Genomic DNA, 16,530 nt, shown 5'->3' with positions numbered 1-16,530 from the left:
TGTCTGAAGATTGTCTATCTATCTGAAATATATCTCTATATTACCTTGAAAATATACCTAACATGACCATAAATTTTTTTTAAAGATTTATTTATTTATTATGTATACAACATATATGACTGCAGGCCAGAAGAGGGCACCAGATCTTGTTATAGATGGTTGTGAGCCACCATGTGGTTGCTGGGAATTGAACTCAGGACCTCTGGAAGAGCAGTCAGTGCTCTTAACCTCTGAGCCATCTCTCCAGTCCAATGACTATAAATTTGCTATTATGGATGACTTTAATCTGTATTTCTTAACTATCTATTACATTTTAAATGAGCTGCATAAACATAATATCCTAAACAAGAATAGAAATATACATATAATATAACAAAATTAATTATAAAGTTGTATTAATAAAACAAAATCCATACCAATGTAAACTATGTACAATTAATAGGTTTTTTTTTTTTTTTTGGTTTTTTCGAGACAGGGTTTCTCTGTGTAGCTTTGTGCCTTTCCTAGAACTTGCTTTGTAGATCAGGCTCTCTCCGAACTCACAGAGATCCACTTGCCTCTGCCTCCCGAGTGCTGGGATTAAAGGCATGTGCCACCACCACCCAGCTAATAGTTGTTTTTTAATTAAAGTAAGTTCAATAATCTACCCTTTTATCCTATCATTTCTATATCCCCCCTTTTCTTTTTACAGTGAGATCCCTGAATCTAATCTCCGTTGTTCAGCTTTTTTCCTGACCATTACCAATAACAACTTGTAACAAGCTCCCCTAAACAATAAAAAAAAAACAACAGTTCTCTAGACTATTTCCTGTGGATTGGGGGAGCTGGTCATCTCAGTCAGTCACCTTGAAGCTGTTCTAAATGTATAACTCAAAGGAAATCACAGCAGAGGTGCTCTGAGATGTTGGATCATCTGGGCCATCTGCTCCCATTCGAGATTTTTCAGGGAGTCTTCCTCCATCAAACCTGATTTTTCTTAACCCAGAATGAATCCAGATCCTCTCATCTCTTGTGAAAATAAAAGCATAACCTCTTTTCCAAAGTAACATATCTTTTAACTTAAATTTCAAAATCAGGCATTTTCAAAATATATAGATTGGATTAATCTAGTAGTTTACACAATCAAATGTCTCTTAGCAGTTATCGTTCATTAATTAACCATTAAAAACTTAAAGACAACATATTAACATATAGTATCTAATCTCTCTGTGTATTCTCCATCTTTATGTGGCTTATTATTTTTGTTCTTCTATTACTTTTTTTCTTCTTCTATTACTTTTTGAAGGACTTTCTCTATCCTTTTTATTTTTTCTCCCAAGCCTATGCATTTTTTTAAAAACATATTATAACCCGTTTAGAGTTTTTTTTCCATCTGAATCTGTCCTCGCTGTATATCTGTAATCCTTTTTTGACCATATCAGTTTTTAAACTGGCATGGCTCTGCCCCAGTAGGCTTCCTGAGAGCCTAGTTTCATGGCTGAGGTATCAGCAAGAGTCATACTTAGTGTCCCAATTCCGGGAAGCTGTTGGGTCTGTGCTGCCACCAAGCAGCATGCATCCCACAACCCACAAACCCCATTCAAGTGTTCTATAGCAGGACCTCCCAAAAGAGCTGGCAGCGCTGCCCGAATGAACCAGGAAGCCATGTCTTAAAGGAACCATGCTTCTGCTTGCTGCTAGCAAACAGAGCCTTTCCCAGAAAATGTTGCTACCAAGAAGCTGTGCTTGACTCTGTTCTTTTGTGTGTTTAGCGTCCCTTTTTTAAAGCTTTTCCAGGTTTTATGTGGAAATTCTTGCCCCACATTGTAAGCCAAGTGTAGGTGGAAGTTTCTGTCCTGCCAGCAACTCTCAAATACCCAGTGGCCGCTTACTAGATAATTGACTCAGAGGCTTAATATTACTTATAAATGCTCAGATGATAGCTCAGGCTTCTTACTAACTAGCTCTTACATTTAAACTAACCCATAGTTCTTATCGATGTTCAGCCACGTGGCTTGGTGCTTTTCTCAGTGCGGCATTCTCATCTTGTTTCCTCTGCATCTGGCTGGCAACTCCTGACTTAACCCTTCTTCTTCCTTCTTCTTAGTTTGGTTACCCTACCTATACTGCCTCCCTGGCTACTGGCCAATCAGCATTTTATTAAATCAATTTGAGTGACAAATCATTATAATGTACAAAGGATTATTCTACAGCATTCCTCACTTAGGTTGTTTTCTCAGCTCTTTGGTCATCTTGATCTAGGCAATCCTTCCAAAGAGATTGTCTTCTCAGACGAGTCTAAGCTGTGACAATTAAAGATGGCTAGGATAGAATGGAAGTACAGGATCTTTATTGCTTAAATTTGCCAAGTATGGATGTTTCCAAAGTAAAGAATGACCTCAGGAAATGAAAGGAAGTAAGTACTGTACAGTTCTCATGTAGCACAGTCTGTCTGACTGTTTTCATGGAACTCCTGAGCAGGATGTGATTGTGTAAGATTTTTTTATGTGTATGTTTGTGTGTATGCGTGGGAGACAGGGCATGAGAAATACCAGAGAGAAGCAATTTAAAGGAGGAAAGATTAATTTTGTCTGATGGTTTCAATGTATGATTGTCTGGCTCCATTCCTCTTAGGGTGTGACGAGACACAACAGCATGGTCGGGAGCACATGGTGGAACAGAACTGCCCACCTTGTGACAGTTGGGAAGCAGAGAGTAATGGGAATAGATCATGCAAAACACATTCTCTTCAAAGGCATGTCCCCAACAACGCCCTTTCTCCAGAAAGTCCTCACCTCCTAAAGTTCCCAGTGTCTCTCAATAGCTGCAGCAGCTGAGGATCAAGTTTTCAAGACATGAAATGTCTTAGGGGAGCACTTCATGTCCAAACCACAACAGGGATTCTATGGCCCAATCTCAGAAGACTGGTTGTGGAAGCCATTTTGAATTCATATAGTTAAAATCTAGAGGCAGCCATTGGAGAAAAGACTAGTAAGTGTAGGTGAGGCTTGGAGGAAAGTGGGAGAAAAGAGAAAGGTGTGAAAAAACCAAAAAAGTCAAGGCAATGTCTAGATATATCAGTCCAGATAATCAGCTTGATGAAACACCCACCTGACCTCCTTTCAGCGTCCTCTGTCTTCTCTTGACTGATGTGCTCACAATCATAGACACTTCTGTAGCTAGAGTTTTCCTGCCTTGCCCACAGTCAGGACAAATCTTTGTCACCCACCAGTCCCATAGCCGCTCAGACCCAACCAAGTAAACACAGAGACTTATGTTGCTTACAAACTGTATGGCCGTGGCAGGCTTCTTGTTAACTGTTCTTATAACTTAAATTAATCCATTTCCATAAATCTATACCTTGCCACGTGGCTTGTGGCTTACCGGTGTCTTCACATGCGGCTTGTCATGGCGGCGGCTGGCAGTGTCTCTCTACCTTAGCCTTCTGCTTCCCAGAATTCTCCTCTCTCCCTGTCCCACCTACTTCCTGCCTGGCCACTGGCCAATCAGTGTTTTATTTATTGACCAATCAGAGCAATTTGACATACAGACCATCCCACAGCACACTTCTGTTTTGGAGAATAGAGTATGGAGACAGGACCTAAATTAACTCTTTAAAATATCCCATTGCAATTTCATAGTATTTAACACTGTCTTCACTGCAGTGTCAGATAGTTGGTTGCCTACTAAATCTGATTCCTCCTTCCTGGAAGATCCTAATAAATTTGTTCATGTAGCCAGCACATTTCCCAAGAGCTTTGAGTGACAGAAGCTGAACCTATATTCTAAGTGAAGTCCTGAATGGGATTAATTACTAGTGGCTGCTACAGGATCCCGAATAAACCAATGATCACATGATTTCCTTTGTTAGTGCTTTGGATCTAGAGATGAAGGAGTACATTGCCTAAGTCAGCCCAATTGCACTGAAGGAGAGGATTTTTGTTCTGTGTGTAAGGGGAAGGTTTTTTTCTTCCTTTTTAGCAGTCATAATTAATAAACATGTTGTCTTAAACAGATTTGTTTGTTTGGTTTGATACCTTTCATTTGACAATATGAGAATAGTGTCAAAGGATGGAACCAACATTCAGAGGAGCGTAGAGCTAAGAGAAGAGGAAGAGGAGAGGATCGGAAGGAGGGGGTGAGAGGAGAGAAGGAGGGTGGATTGGAGAGGAAAGAAATGGATCTAGAGTATTGATAATTCTATGCCTGGAGTCCATATCATCTCCAGGCTTTCTGCTATGTGAAAGAATACATTCTTGTATTATAATAAAGATAGTTACTACTTATTTAGTTGAAACCAAAGATAAACTCACTGGTTTGGAGAGTCATTTTCATAATATGCTCAATGCTTTTTCTCTAATTCCCGAGTCTGTTCCTAAATTCTGTCATCACACAATGTCTGATCCTACTTCATTGTGTTATATTCTCTTATCCAATTACATTTCATGGGTGTATTTGACTTTCTACACCAGTATCAGAGCATGGTAATTTAATTATTCTAGGGTTTTGACTTACTTCCAAAAATCATGGGACAGTTCACTCTTAAGTCTTCCTGTTGAGCAAATTATTCCTCACTCTCAGCTCATTTAATATTAAAATTGTAATTGAGATTATTAATGAGATTCTTTGAGGTTATTAGTTATGTTTGTTCTAATTAGTATTCCTTAAAAATTAAGTCTTGCAATCCAGAGACATAGATGGCAACTCTATAACTTCAAGCCTTCATTGCTTCATTGTCTTTATCCCTTAGTGTATTATTTCATTTTCTCCATAGAGAGCTTACACATCTCTTTTTATTCCATTACTGGTGATTTTATACTTCTGTTGTGACTACAATCAGGATACTGTTTCATATATCAGCGGATATTGTTAGCATGTAGAAAACTGAGATTTTCTTTTTAAAACATATTTAGGACATTAAAAAATGTGGGATTTTTTGGGGGGATGTGTGTGGTGTGTGATATGGTGTGGTGTTGTGTGGTGTGTGTGTGTGTGTGTGTGTGTGTGTGTGTGTGTGTGTGCACATAGAGATCAGAGTTCAACTTTGTAGGAGGAGTTAGTTCTCTTCCTTCTATTATATGAACCCAAGGGATGGAACTCGTCATCCTGCTTGACAACAGGTGCTTTCCCGCACTGAGCCACTTCACCAGCCCTGGGTTGTCTTTAATGTGAGTACTGTGAGAATACCAGCAGGATTTTTTCTTTGAAAATGACAAAATGATCCTAGAGTTCATATGAAGTAGCAATGAGATGAAAATAGCTAAAATAGTTCTGAAGAATAACAACAAGGGAGATCATGGTACCAGATGATGAGACCTAAAAAAGCAATAGTGATTAAAGCAGGGTAATGAAATGCAGTAATACACAACTGACCTACAAAACCAGAATAGAACAGGACCTCACATAGGTGAGAAGATTGGGTGTGACAGAGATAGCGTTTCTGGTCAATAAATAATGCTGGAATAATTTGTTTTCCATGTAAAAGAAAATATAAAAATGAATTTGAATCTTTATTTTACAAAATTTGAATAAAATGCAAGACCAATTTTCATTTTTTATATTTATAAATGAAATTGGAGCATACCTTTCCTTTTAAACACCCTTTATCTATGAATTTGAAGTCTCGTAAAAAGTTATATGTTGAAAACATGGTTCCTGTTCTGTGGTGTTATTGGGAAATATGACTTTTGGCAGTTTGGCATTGTTACTATATCTAAAAGGAATAAAGGGGTCCTTCTCTCTCCCCCATCCCTTTCTCTTTCTTCTTCTCTCTCTTTCATCAGGTACTTGATCCTTAAGTTTTTAAGTAACAGTTGTTTTATTTTGATGATATCATGACATAAAAAATACCAAGTCTGAGTGATTTATAATGAATTGAGATTTATTTGGGCACACACGTCTGAAAGTGGAATAGTTTAGGAGCAAGATGATGTGAAGGGCCCCATGCTGATATACCTCACTGCAGAGAGCAGGGGATCAAATGGGGATGTGTAGAAGGGAAGAGTGGACACAAGAGAGTGGACACCTTCTGGCAGATATTCTCCTGGGAACTCACAAATCTTTTCAAGAGGGTGGAGCCCTACCATCTAAAAATCTTAGAAGTCCCATACCCTCTCTGTGGGTTACACTGGCTGCTAGATTTTCTAAATCTAAAATGTAGATTAGATTTTCCACTTCTAAACTGTAGCATTCATTATATTTACTTAGTAGATATAGGGTTTCTTAGGCTGGGCTCATGAAATCCACAGCAGGGATTTGGGCTGTGGTGGTTCATTGAGGAGTGCACTTCAGAGACCTTTCTAAGGAAGGTGGGAAAATGGGACTGAGAAAGGGCAAGGGCCCAGGAAGGATATGGCCTCAAGGGAAGTGTTGCTTACCCTCATCTTCAGAGAATGGCTACAGAGATAATAAAAATCACAAGGATTTTATCTCTCTGCAATGCAAGGGGCTCACAGCTGTCATTTAGCTTCTGACAGTGACAGATGAAAACCAAGAGAATAGACAGTTTTTCTCCTATTGATCCAGGAGTAACTCTAGGGAAAAATACAGAGGCTGTACAAACTGAATGGTGAGCACAGCTGGGGTCAGGGAGGAAGGAAAAGAAGTTTAGACAGGACCTTTAAACTGCCCCAGACACTTGGAGCTAGTCTCCTCTGAGACAGGACCTTTAAACTGCCCCAGACACTCGGAGGTAGTCTCCTCTGCTTCTTCCTGGATCAGATTTCAAATCTTACGTTTTTCTAAGAATTTATTTATTTCTCTTCTAAGTTTATCATTTTTAGACATAAAATTATTCATATTAATGTTTTGAACAATATTTTCAAAGTTGTTTCTTTTTTCTTTTTTTTTTTTTTGACTTTCTTTAATTCTCCTGGAAGAGTCCTGCAAAGTATGAACAGTTTCAATCTGGTAAAGTCCAATTTATCATTTTGTTCTTTTATTACAAATTGTGATTTGGGTTTTCTAAGAATTCTCTACCAACCAAGTCATACAAATTTTGTCCTATGTTTTCTTCTAGAAATTTTGTGCTTTTAGGTTTTATGTTTAGATCTATACTCCACTTGAATTAAATTGTGCTTATGATGTGAGCTATCGATTTAGGGTTACTTTTTTGGAATGTGAATATCCATTTTTTTTCTGGCACTATTTGCTCAGTGAATTGCCATTTTGCACATTGTCAAAAGGCACTTGTCCACATACATGGTCAGGTTCAGTTATAAAAACATTTTCTATAAATTAATAAATTAATTAAAAAAATTGCTTGGAAATGCAGCAAATGACCTTCAAGAGCCAATAAAATGTTGAAAAAGAAGAACAGAGCCAGAGGGTTAGGTTTACATGGCTTCATGTCTTATTATAAATCTCTAGTAATTAAGACAATGTGGTGGTGTCATACGTACAGACAAATAGAACAATGGGATAGATTAGATAGACAGGGGAAAATGTATACATACACAAGAAATGGAAAAAGGAACGAACTATTGGCAAACACTAAACCATGGATGAATTTTAAAATAATTATGCTGAGTTTAAGAAGGCATGCTAAAATGATTGTTGTTTTATGATTCAATTTATTCAGAATTCTAGAAAATCCTAACACATTGTGTAGTAAAAAAAAATATGCTATTCTGAGGGTGAAGTGGATGTGGAGAGGGATTATGTAGCAATGAGGTGGCTTTAGAGTTGATGTACATGCTCATTTCATGATTATGACAGTGGTCTGGCAGGTGTACATATCTGAAAACTTACCTAATTAAACATTTTAAACATATTTATGCTGCTGCATGTAGACTATACCTGGATTTTTATTAAGGCTTCTTAATAAGTCTCCCTTTGTGGATGGTTCATTAATATTGATTTTCAGCCTGACAGAATCTAGAGTCACCCAAGAGGCAAGACTTCAGGCACACCTGTTGGGATTACTTAGATTAGATTAGCCTCTGGGGATTATCTTGATGATTTATTGAGGTGGGAAGATTCATGCTAAAGAAAGGTGGCACCATTCCTCAGGCTTGAGGTCCCAGGTGGCAGAAAAAGGAAGAAGATGGCTTCCCAAGATCATTCATTGCTCTTTTCCTCCTGGCTGTGGGTGTGATGGGAACAGCTACCTTGAAGTTCCTGCTGCCTTGGCTTCACCCCAACAGACTGACTGCGGCCTGCAACAGCAAGTCAAAATAGACCTTTCCTTCTTCACGCCGCTGTTGTCGGAGTGTTTTGTTACCACAATAGAAAAGTAACCAAGACATTCCAGATGCAGAAGGAAGAATCCAATGCAATTATATAAAGGGAGCAGGTAAGATGTTGTCACATGTAGGTTAAGAGGGCAAGAGGCTTGATAGAGGCTATAACAATGCATCTCAAAATTGAGTTGGCAGACTCTCTGGGCAAAGAAACAACAGCCACAGAGTCATGGAGTTGGGAGTCACTGAATGGGAAAAGAAAAAAAAGAAAAAGAAATGAAATAGAAAGGAATACATGACTATTCCTCGGTGTGGTGTGGGAGAAAGTTTATTGTAGATAAAAGGGAGGGCATAGTCAGAGGCCGTGACATCTGGGAGAGTCCAGAGTGAACATGATCCTGAGCTGGGCTATGTGAGGTGAGTAGGGAGGGGAGAGGGGAGAGCCAAGAGATCAGGAGACCAAGAAACCAGGGCATTAAAGGGTAAAAGAGGACAGGTGTAAACAAAACAGCTGGATTATATAGCAAAGAACCGCTGGGGGAAGGGCAGCTCAGCCCCTGGGCTGGAGAGTTTAGGGTAGCGGGTGAGGTATCCCAGCTATACCCTGTAATAGATAGGGACCGAGGGATGCTGGGAGAACCTGGCACTTTAGTTTACCCAGGATTGAGATCTAACAGTCACCAACACAGCCTGTGAAGCCCAGTGGAATCTTTCTAGAGCCGAGGTGATGCAAGAGTGGCTTGGGATGAGGAGCAACGTGATGCTGGGTGGAGTCAGAATTTGATGACCATGACGCTGGACTGTCCCTACGCAAGAGAGTGGCATGGCGAAGCCCCTCACTATTTCTCCAACTCTGATTCTTGTTCCTTCTCCCAGCGAAGCTGACAGAATAAAAACCCCAGAATCTCCGGGATCGATAAATGGACTGGTGGGGAAGTGACCTTGGGGCAGCTCCACTTCTGGTATGCAGTTCTCCCTTCCGTTTTGGCTTCATGGTTCTTTGTTGTTTGCTAGGCTATGCAATGTTTTCCAAAAAGTATCTTTAAAATAATGTTTTTTTTTTTTAACTAGTTTTCAGGAAGAATTTAGATTCAAATAATCCAACCTGACTTTCCCTGAAAATTCAAGCATTTGTCTTGTTTATCAGCATCAGCATTCTCATTGTGACTAATTTTGTTGAAGTGGGCTAGAGGAGATGGACCGTGTGCTGGCTAGTTTTATGACAACTTGACACCAGCTAGAGTCATTTTGGAAGAGGGAATGTCAGTTGGGAAAACACCCTCCATTAGACGGGCCTCTTGGAAAATCTGTGGTGTCTTTTCTTGATTGAAGATTCACATGGGAGGACTCAGCTCCAGGGGCAGTGCCACACCTGGGCTGGTGGTCCTAGGTAGTATAAGAAAGCAGGCTGACTGATTTCCAAGGTGGCTGTACAAGTTTGCATTCCCACCAACAGTGTAGGAGTGTTTCCCTTGCTCCACATTCTCTCCAACATAAGCTGTCTTCAGTGTTTTTTATCTTAGCCATTCTGACGGGTGTAAGATGGTATCTCAGAGTCATTTTGATTTGCATTTCCCTGATGATTAAAGATGTTGAGCAATTCCTTAAATGTCTTTTAGCCATTTGAGATTCTTCTGTTGAGAATTCTCTGTTTAGCTCTATAGCCCATTTTTTTTTAATTGGACTGTTAGGTATTTTGATGTCTAGTCTCTTGAGTTCTTTATATATTCTGGAGATCAGCCCTCTGTCAGATGTGGGGTTTGTGAAGATCTTTTCTTATTCTGTAGGCTGTCATTTTGTCTTATTGACTGTGTCCTTTGCCCTACAAAAGCTTCTCAGTTTCAAGAGGTCCCATTTATTAATTGTTGTTCTCAGTGTCTGTGCTACTGGTGTTATATTTAGGAAGTGATACCTTCAGTGTCAATGTGTTTAAGACACTTCCTACTTTCTCTTTTATCAGTTTCCAAGTAACTGGATTTATGTTGAGGTCTTTGATCCACTTGGACTTAAGTTTTGTGCACGGTGACAGATATGGGTCTATTTGCAATCTTCTACATGTTGACATCCAGTTATGCCAGCACCATTTGTTGAAGATGCTTTCTTTTTTTTCCATTGTACAGTTTTGGCTTCTTTGTCAAAAATTAGGTGTTCATAGGTGTGTGGATTAATGTCGGGGTCTTCAATTCGAGAAAATTGTGAATCAATCTTCCTCAAGACCCAGCTATACCACTCTTGGGCATATACCGAAGGAATGCTCAATCATACAAGGACACATGCTGAACTATGTTCATAGCAGCATTATTTGTAATAGACAGAACCTGGAAACAACCTAGTTGCCCCTCAACTGAAGAATGAACAAAGAAAATGTGGTACATATACACAATGGAGTACTACTCAGCAGAGAAAAACAATGACATCATGAGGTTTGCAGGCAAATGGATAGAACTAGAAGAAATCATCCTGAGTGAGGTAACCCACTCAGAAAGACAAACATGGTATGTACTCACTCATAAGTGGATACTAGATGTAAAGCAAAGGGTAACCAGACTGCAACCCACACCTCCAGGGAGACTAGATAGTAAGGAGGACCCTAGGAAAGACACAGGAATTGCCCAGCGATGGAGAACTGGATGAGATCTACATGAGCAAGCTAGGGGTGACGGGGGGGGGGGTAATGGAGGGCAAGGGATGGGCGAATGAGAGCTTAGGGGAGTGGGAGGTTCGAGCTGGATCAGGAACAGAGTGGGAGAACAAGGAAATAGATGCCATGATAAATGAAGGCACCATGGGAATAGGGAGAAGCAGAGTACTAGGGAGATCCCCAGGAATCCACAAGGATGACTCCACCATAGACTACTGGCAATGGTCGAGAGGGTGCCTGAGCTGATCTACCTTGGTGATTGGATGACTGAACATCCTAACTGTCATGATAGAACCTCATCCAGTGACTGGTTGATATGTAAAATGAATAGAAAAATCTCTTAATTAAAAAAAAGGAAAAAAAAAAAAAAAGAAAAAAGAAAGCAGGCTGAGCAAGCCACAAGAAGCAGCACTGCCCCCTGGCTTCTGCTCCAGTTCCTGGCTCCAGGTTTCCCTTTCCTCCCCAAGTCGCTTTTGGTCATGGCGTTTTATCAAAGCACTAGAAACCCCCGTCGATATAAGTTTATTTAAATAACCTGGGATTTCTGTCAGCCTGAGAACCTGAGTGATGATGTAGGGAGGTCTCTGTTCCCCAACCCAGGAGAACTATATGTAAACAAAGTTTACTGAGCCATGAGATTTGGGGGTTAATTTTTATGGTATCATAGACTTTTCTACCCTGACCAATATGGGAAGAATGGCATCTCTCTCCCCCTCTCTCCCTCCCTTATTTCTTTTCCCCTCTCTGAGAAGAAAAAGCTCTCTGAGAAAACCTTAGGAACAGGGTGGTGGTGGTGGCACTCGGGAGGCAGAGGTAGGCAGATCTCTGTGAGTTTGAGGCCAGCCTGTTCTACAGAGTGAGTTCCAGGACAGCCAGGGCTGTTACACAGAGAAACCCAAGCAAACCTTAGAAACAAACTCATTTATCAGCCTCCAGTGTAGGGTTTCAGATACCCACTTTGACAGGGATAAAGTGTAAAACAAAATAATTATCCAAACAAAAGTTGGGGACTTCACAGGTGACAGGTGAAATGCCATCAAGCAACTAAGTGTATTTTTCCCCTACAATTCAGGACACACACTGTTAAGACAGAATCTCTCAGCTAAATATTGAGCTGCACTGGTTGTTTGTGTGTGTGTGTGGGGGGGGGGAATTTTAATTGTAACAACAAATCAATATCAAAAAATTCACCATGTGTTTCCTAGAATCTGTAAAATCATCCGTAAGTGAGCAAAGAACCATTGAGAGCATGGCAGCTGCAGGGTGGAGGTGACCTGGGTGAACCATGAGGGTTCATGGAGCCTTTGGACCATGCAGTAGACACTACAGTTGAACTATTGATGACACGTTTGGCATTGCTAAATCTTTTAAGTCCTTTACATATGTCATTATAAGGTTTTTTTTGTTTTGTTTTGTTTTGTTTTTTGTTTTTTGGAGACAGGGTTTCTCTGTGTAGCTTTGCGCCTTTCCTGGAACTCACTTGGTAGCCCAGGCTGGCCTCGAACTCACAGAGATCCGCCTGGCTCTGCCTCCCAAGTGCTGGGATTAAAGGCATGCACCACCACCGCCCGGCACCATTATAAGGTTTTTTGTTCACATATATATTTGAAATATCAACACAAAAACCTTGAGGAAAGCCTTTGCGAAAGGATCCTCCCTCTCTTATATTTTTGGTTGTGAGCCTAGCCTTTAATGGCTGAGCCATCTCTCCAGCCCTCTCTTGCTTCTCTTCTTTGAGAACACATATATCAGTTTGTTGACCAGTCTATATAATGTGAGATATAATTATAAAAAACCCACTTTATTGTGAGGATCACCTTCATAAGTGCTCTGTAGAATCTCTGTCCCATCTCTTCCTGATATTATGAACAAATCCACAGCTTTTGAGCTATTTTGAGTAAGTAATGAGAAAAAATACAGTCAAGCTTCATTTCAGATGGATGTTTCCCTCCAGTGTTGGGGATTGAACCAAGGGCCTTGCACATGCTAAGCATGCACTTTACCAGGGCAGTGCATTCCCAAGACTTCAAGCAGCATTTCAGTGAAGAAGGTCAAACTCTATTGACCCAATGAGAAGAATCAAAATGGTCTCATAGAGGAGCAGGGATTAAGAAAGGTAAGTAACCAAGACCATTACCAAAATCATGCCAGGATATGGGGCTGACACTGGCTGTCATAATCTCAGGACTCTCAATGCCATCAGTCATCTCTGTCTTGCTCCAGGATTTGAACTCCTTTAGATTCATAGGCAAAAGCAACCAGTTGGCAGAACCTGTGACACACAGTCACATGCTTTGGGATTAGGGAACAGGGACACAGAATATCTGCCCCTCTTGGTTCTGTAGGTTCTGTGGGCAGGATAGTTTCTTCTAATAGGAAGAACATTTAAATGCTTGACAACTACAAAATCTGTTGTTCTAGAGAAGTTGGTAAGTCCCAGGAGGGCAGCAGTGGCACCACCACACTCTGTTCTCTAGTTTGCAAATGCTTTCTACTTCTTTGTTTAGTTTGTTTTGTGTTGCTTTTAGTTTCATGGGAACACTAACTTGGTGAGTTTGCTATTTGCCTTACTCAGTCCGCATATAGTGACTACATGGATTAATTCCTTTTTGTTGCTTTACCAGTTTACATTCTAAAAGGCTGATAAATGTCTAAAGTGTCGGGTATTCTTGCTGTACTTTCATAATATTTAATTTTTGTTGCCCTGTCCTCCCTATGTTTTTTTCTTCCCCATCTTCCTATCCTATATTCGTGTTTAAACTTTTCCACCTCCAGTATTTCTTTCTCTACATTCGTATCCCATGAGTTCTATTACCCTCCCCCTCTCTCAAAGCCTCTTCCTTCCATCTCTTGGGTCTCTTTCTAGTTCCATGGCCTCTACTCACACTCACTTCCATGTAAATACACATATTTAAAAAATAGAAGCTGGGATCTGCATTTGAGGGCCAGCCTGCCGTGCTTGCCTTCTGAGCATGGCTCAGCTCACTTAATCTAATGGTTTTCAGTTCCATCCATATTTCCTCTTCAACAGTTTCGTGTGTGGATAAATGCTGACTTGGTCACAAAGTCCTAGCAGCACGTTGGAGAGTGTTCCTGCTATGTGGGATAAGGATAAAATGGCGCAGATAGGCCATCTTGTATTGTCCATTTCACCTTAGTGCACTTACTCACCCTTTGAATTTTTAGAACTATGAGATCATACACACACAGAGAAATTATAGAACATAAATGAGTGAATCAACAAAACATCATAGCGTGAATGCCTAAGGCACTCTTGGGCAACAGCCTTAACTTTCTGGATCCTCCTGCTTCGTGGAACTTCAATTCTGCCTTTTATCCTTCTAATGTTTATTCCCTTCTTTCTCTACCTTGCCTTATCTTCTTGCCTAAAATTTAATGTGAATCACAATTGTAATAGTAGGCTCTTATGCTGTAACCCTAACTTCAAAGGAAAGGTTTGTGTGTGTGTGTGTGTGTGTGTGTGTGTGTGTGTGTGTGCGTGTGTATGAATGATGCACATATGTATGTGGTATATGCTTATATCATGTGTATGGGTGCATGCTTCTCTGTGTGGGTGCATGCCAGAAGAGAACACTGGTGTCCTGATATGTCACTGTCAATCTTATTCCTTTGAGACAGGGTCTTTCAGTGACTCTGGAGCTGGGGTGGCAATCAGTAAATCCTGTAGATTCCCTTGTCTCTGCCCTCCACAGTGCTACTGTTACAGTCATGCACATGGCCATGCCCAGATCTCTTTATGTGGGTGCTGGGATCTGAAATCAGGACTTCATCCTTGTGAACAAGCATTCAGATGCACAGAGCCTCTCTTCAGCTCCAACGAGAAGTATTTAAGTGTTTATCACGAACCACAAGGTTTGGTCCAGTTTTAATGGATGTTAATAGCAATAAGGAAGCTATCTCTTATTCTTTGGTCACTAAGAGTTTGTATCATTAACAGCTATTGAATTCTGTCATATGCTTTTTTGAATCTATGATACTGATTTTTAAACAGGATTTCACAAATCACCTCAGGATTAGGGCAGATAGAAGCTGTTTGGTTTTCTTTCAGATTTTCTTAGTTTTAGGACTTTCTACCACATACGATAGAATATAAAATTTCAAAGGCACTTCAGATGTTGCCTAACATTCTATAACTTATATAACTTAGCTCATGAATCATCTTCATGGTACCTTCATTATATGGCTGTTCACCTGTCTCTGATCCAGTATATGCAGGGTGGAAATTGTGCTGCCCATCCACTCTCTTCCTGTAAAATTCCAGGAAGTTATTCCAGCTCCAGAAAGATATCTATGTTGCGCTGAGATACACCTCAGTGTCATGAATGCTTAGTTTCGCCATATGCAAATATGGAAAACTAGCAATCCCAAGGGATGGATGGGGCAGTGTGCTTGTTGGGAAACACATAGCCTCCAGGACTGTGCAGATCTGAGCTCAGCTTCTGACTTAGCTGTTGATGAGATAGGTGAAATTGATACTGTAGCAGATTGTTTAACAGTCATAAATGCGTCCTGTTCCAAAAGCCCCCTGCCCTACCTTTTACAACCAGACTTGACCACTTCTCACCTTAGAGGTAGAGGTATAGTCTTTTTCTCCATCCTCTTGTATCTGGGTCAGCTTTGGGCTTTCTTGGCCATTAAAATGTATAGAAGGTAACGTTGGAAGAATTCTGGAGTCTAGCTCTTAGAGAACCTTGCTATCTTTGCCTGGGTCCTCTTGGAGTACTTCTCTGAGCATGTCACACGAGACAAAAGGCCTAGTCTCCTGGTGGAGGATGCTTGGCAGGGAGATAGGTATTGTAGCCAATAACCTGCACCTGCCCCAGACATGCCAGTGGGACCATCTTGTAATGCCAGTGCAGATGGACTCTAGATGAATGTAGCTTCATGGGCAAGCCCAGGGAAGACTGCCCAAAGCTCAGCTGCCCAACTGACCCACAGAATCATGGAGGTTATAAACCACTGTGGGTCTGAGGGGCTGACACACAGAAAAACTGAACAAAGACAGGTGTTACTGAATTAGACATCCTGAGCTCCCATTTCTTCCTTGTGAGATAGGGACAAACTTGTATTGTTTTTTAATACATGGCACTAGTGAGGATTAATTAATATAAACTACATTGAGCTGAACAGCTGGTGAGACTGTGACAAATACATTGTTAGTGACAAATAAATGGTTGCTATTGTGTAAACTTTTAAAGCTAACATTCCCTATTGGTTTTTAATGTTAAGTCTTCCTTCCTTTGGCATCCCCTTGTTTGAAGCAGCCTCCTGGAAGTGCTTGTGCGGCCCCTTCCTAATCACCTTCCTTTGACTCGTCCCCCAATTTTGTTAATATCTCTCCTAAAATAGTACACAAGATGCCACCTGATCGTTGCCTGTTAAGGCAATAATTTACTTTTTAAAAACCCAGGCACTTCTTTTATCTTACATGCGGTTTCATGCTGATTCTAACTCTGCCCGCTCCAACTTAAACAGCTGTGAAGTCAGGCTTTCTCCTCTCAACTTATGCAGGAGTTCCCCCGCCTCCCCCAACCTAAATGTAGCATTTCATATATATTCCATGGAAATCTCTGTTGTTGTTTTTTCTTCACTTGGTTCTTCTAGTTAGATAATTATAACTTTCAAGTCTTCAGATATTCTTCATCAACAACGATAAGAGCTGGTGAGATGGCTCAATGGTTAAGAGCACTTCCAGATGACCCCAGTCTG

This window comes from Peromyscus maniculatus, chromosome 7 (genome assembly GCF_049852395.1).
Source record: "Peromyscus maniculatus bairdii isolate BWxNUB_F1_BW_parent chromosome 7, HU_Pman_BW_mat_3.1, whole genome shotgun sequence".
NCBI lineage: Eukaryota > Metazoa > Chordata > Mammalia > Rodentia > Cricetidae > Peromyscus > Peromyscus maniculatus.
The sequence above is the reverse complement of the archived record's forward strand: the minus strand, read 5'-3'. Positions refer to the sequence as shown.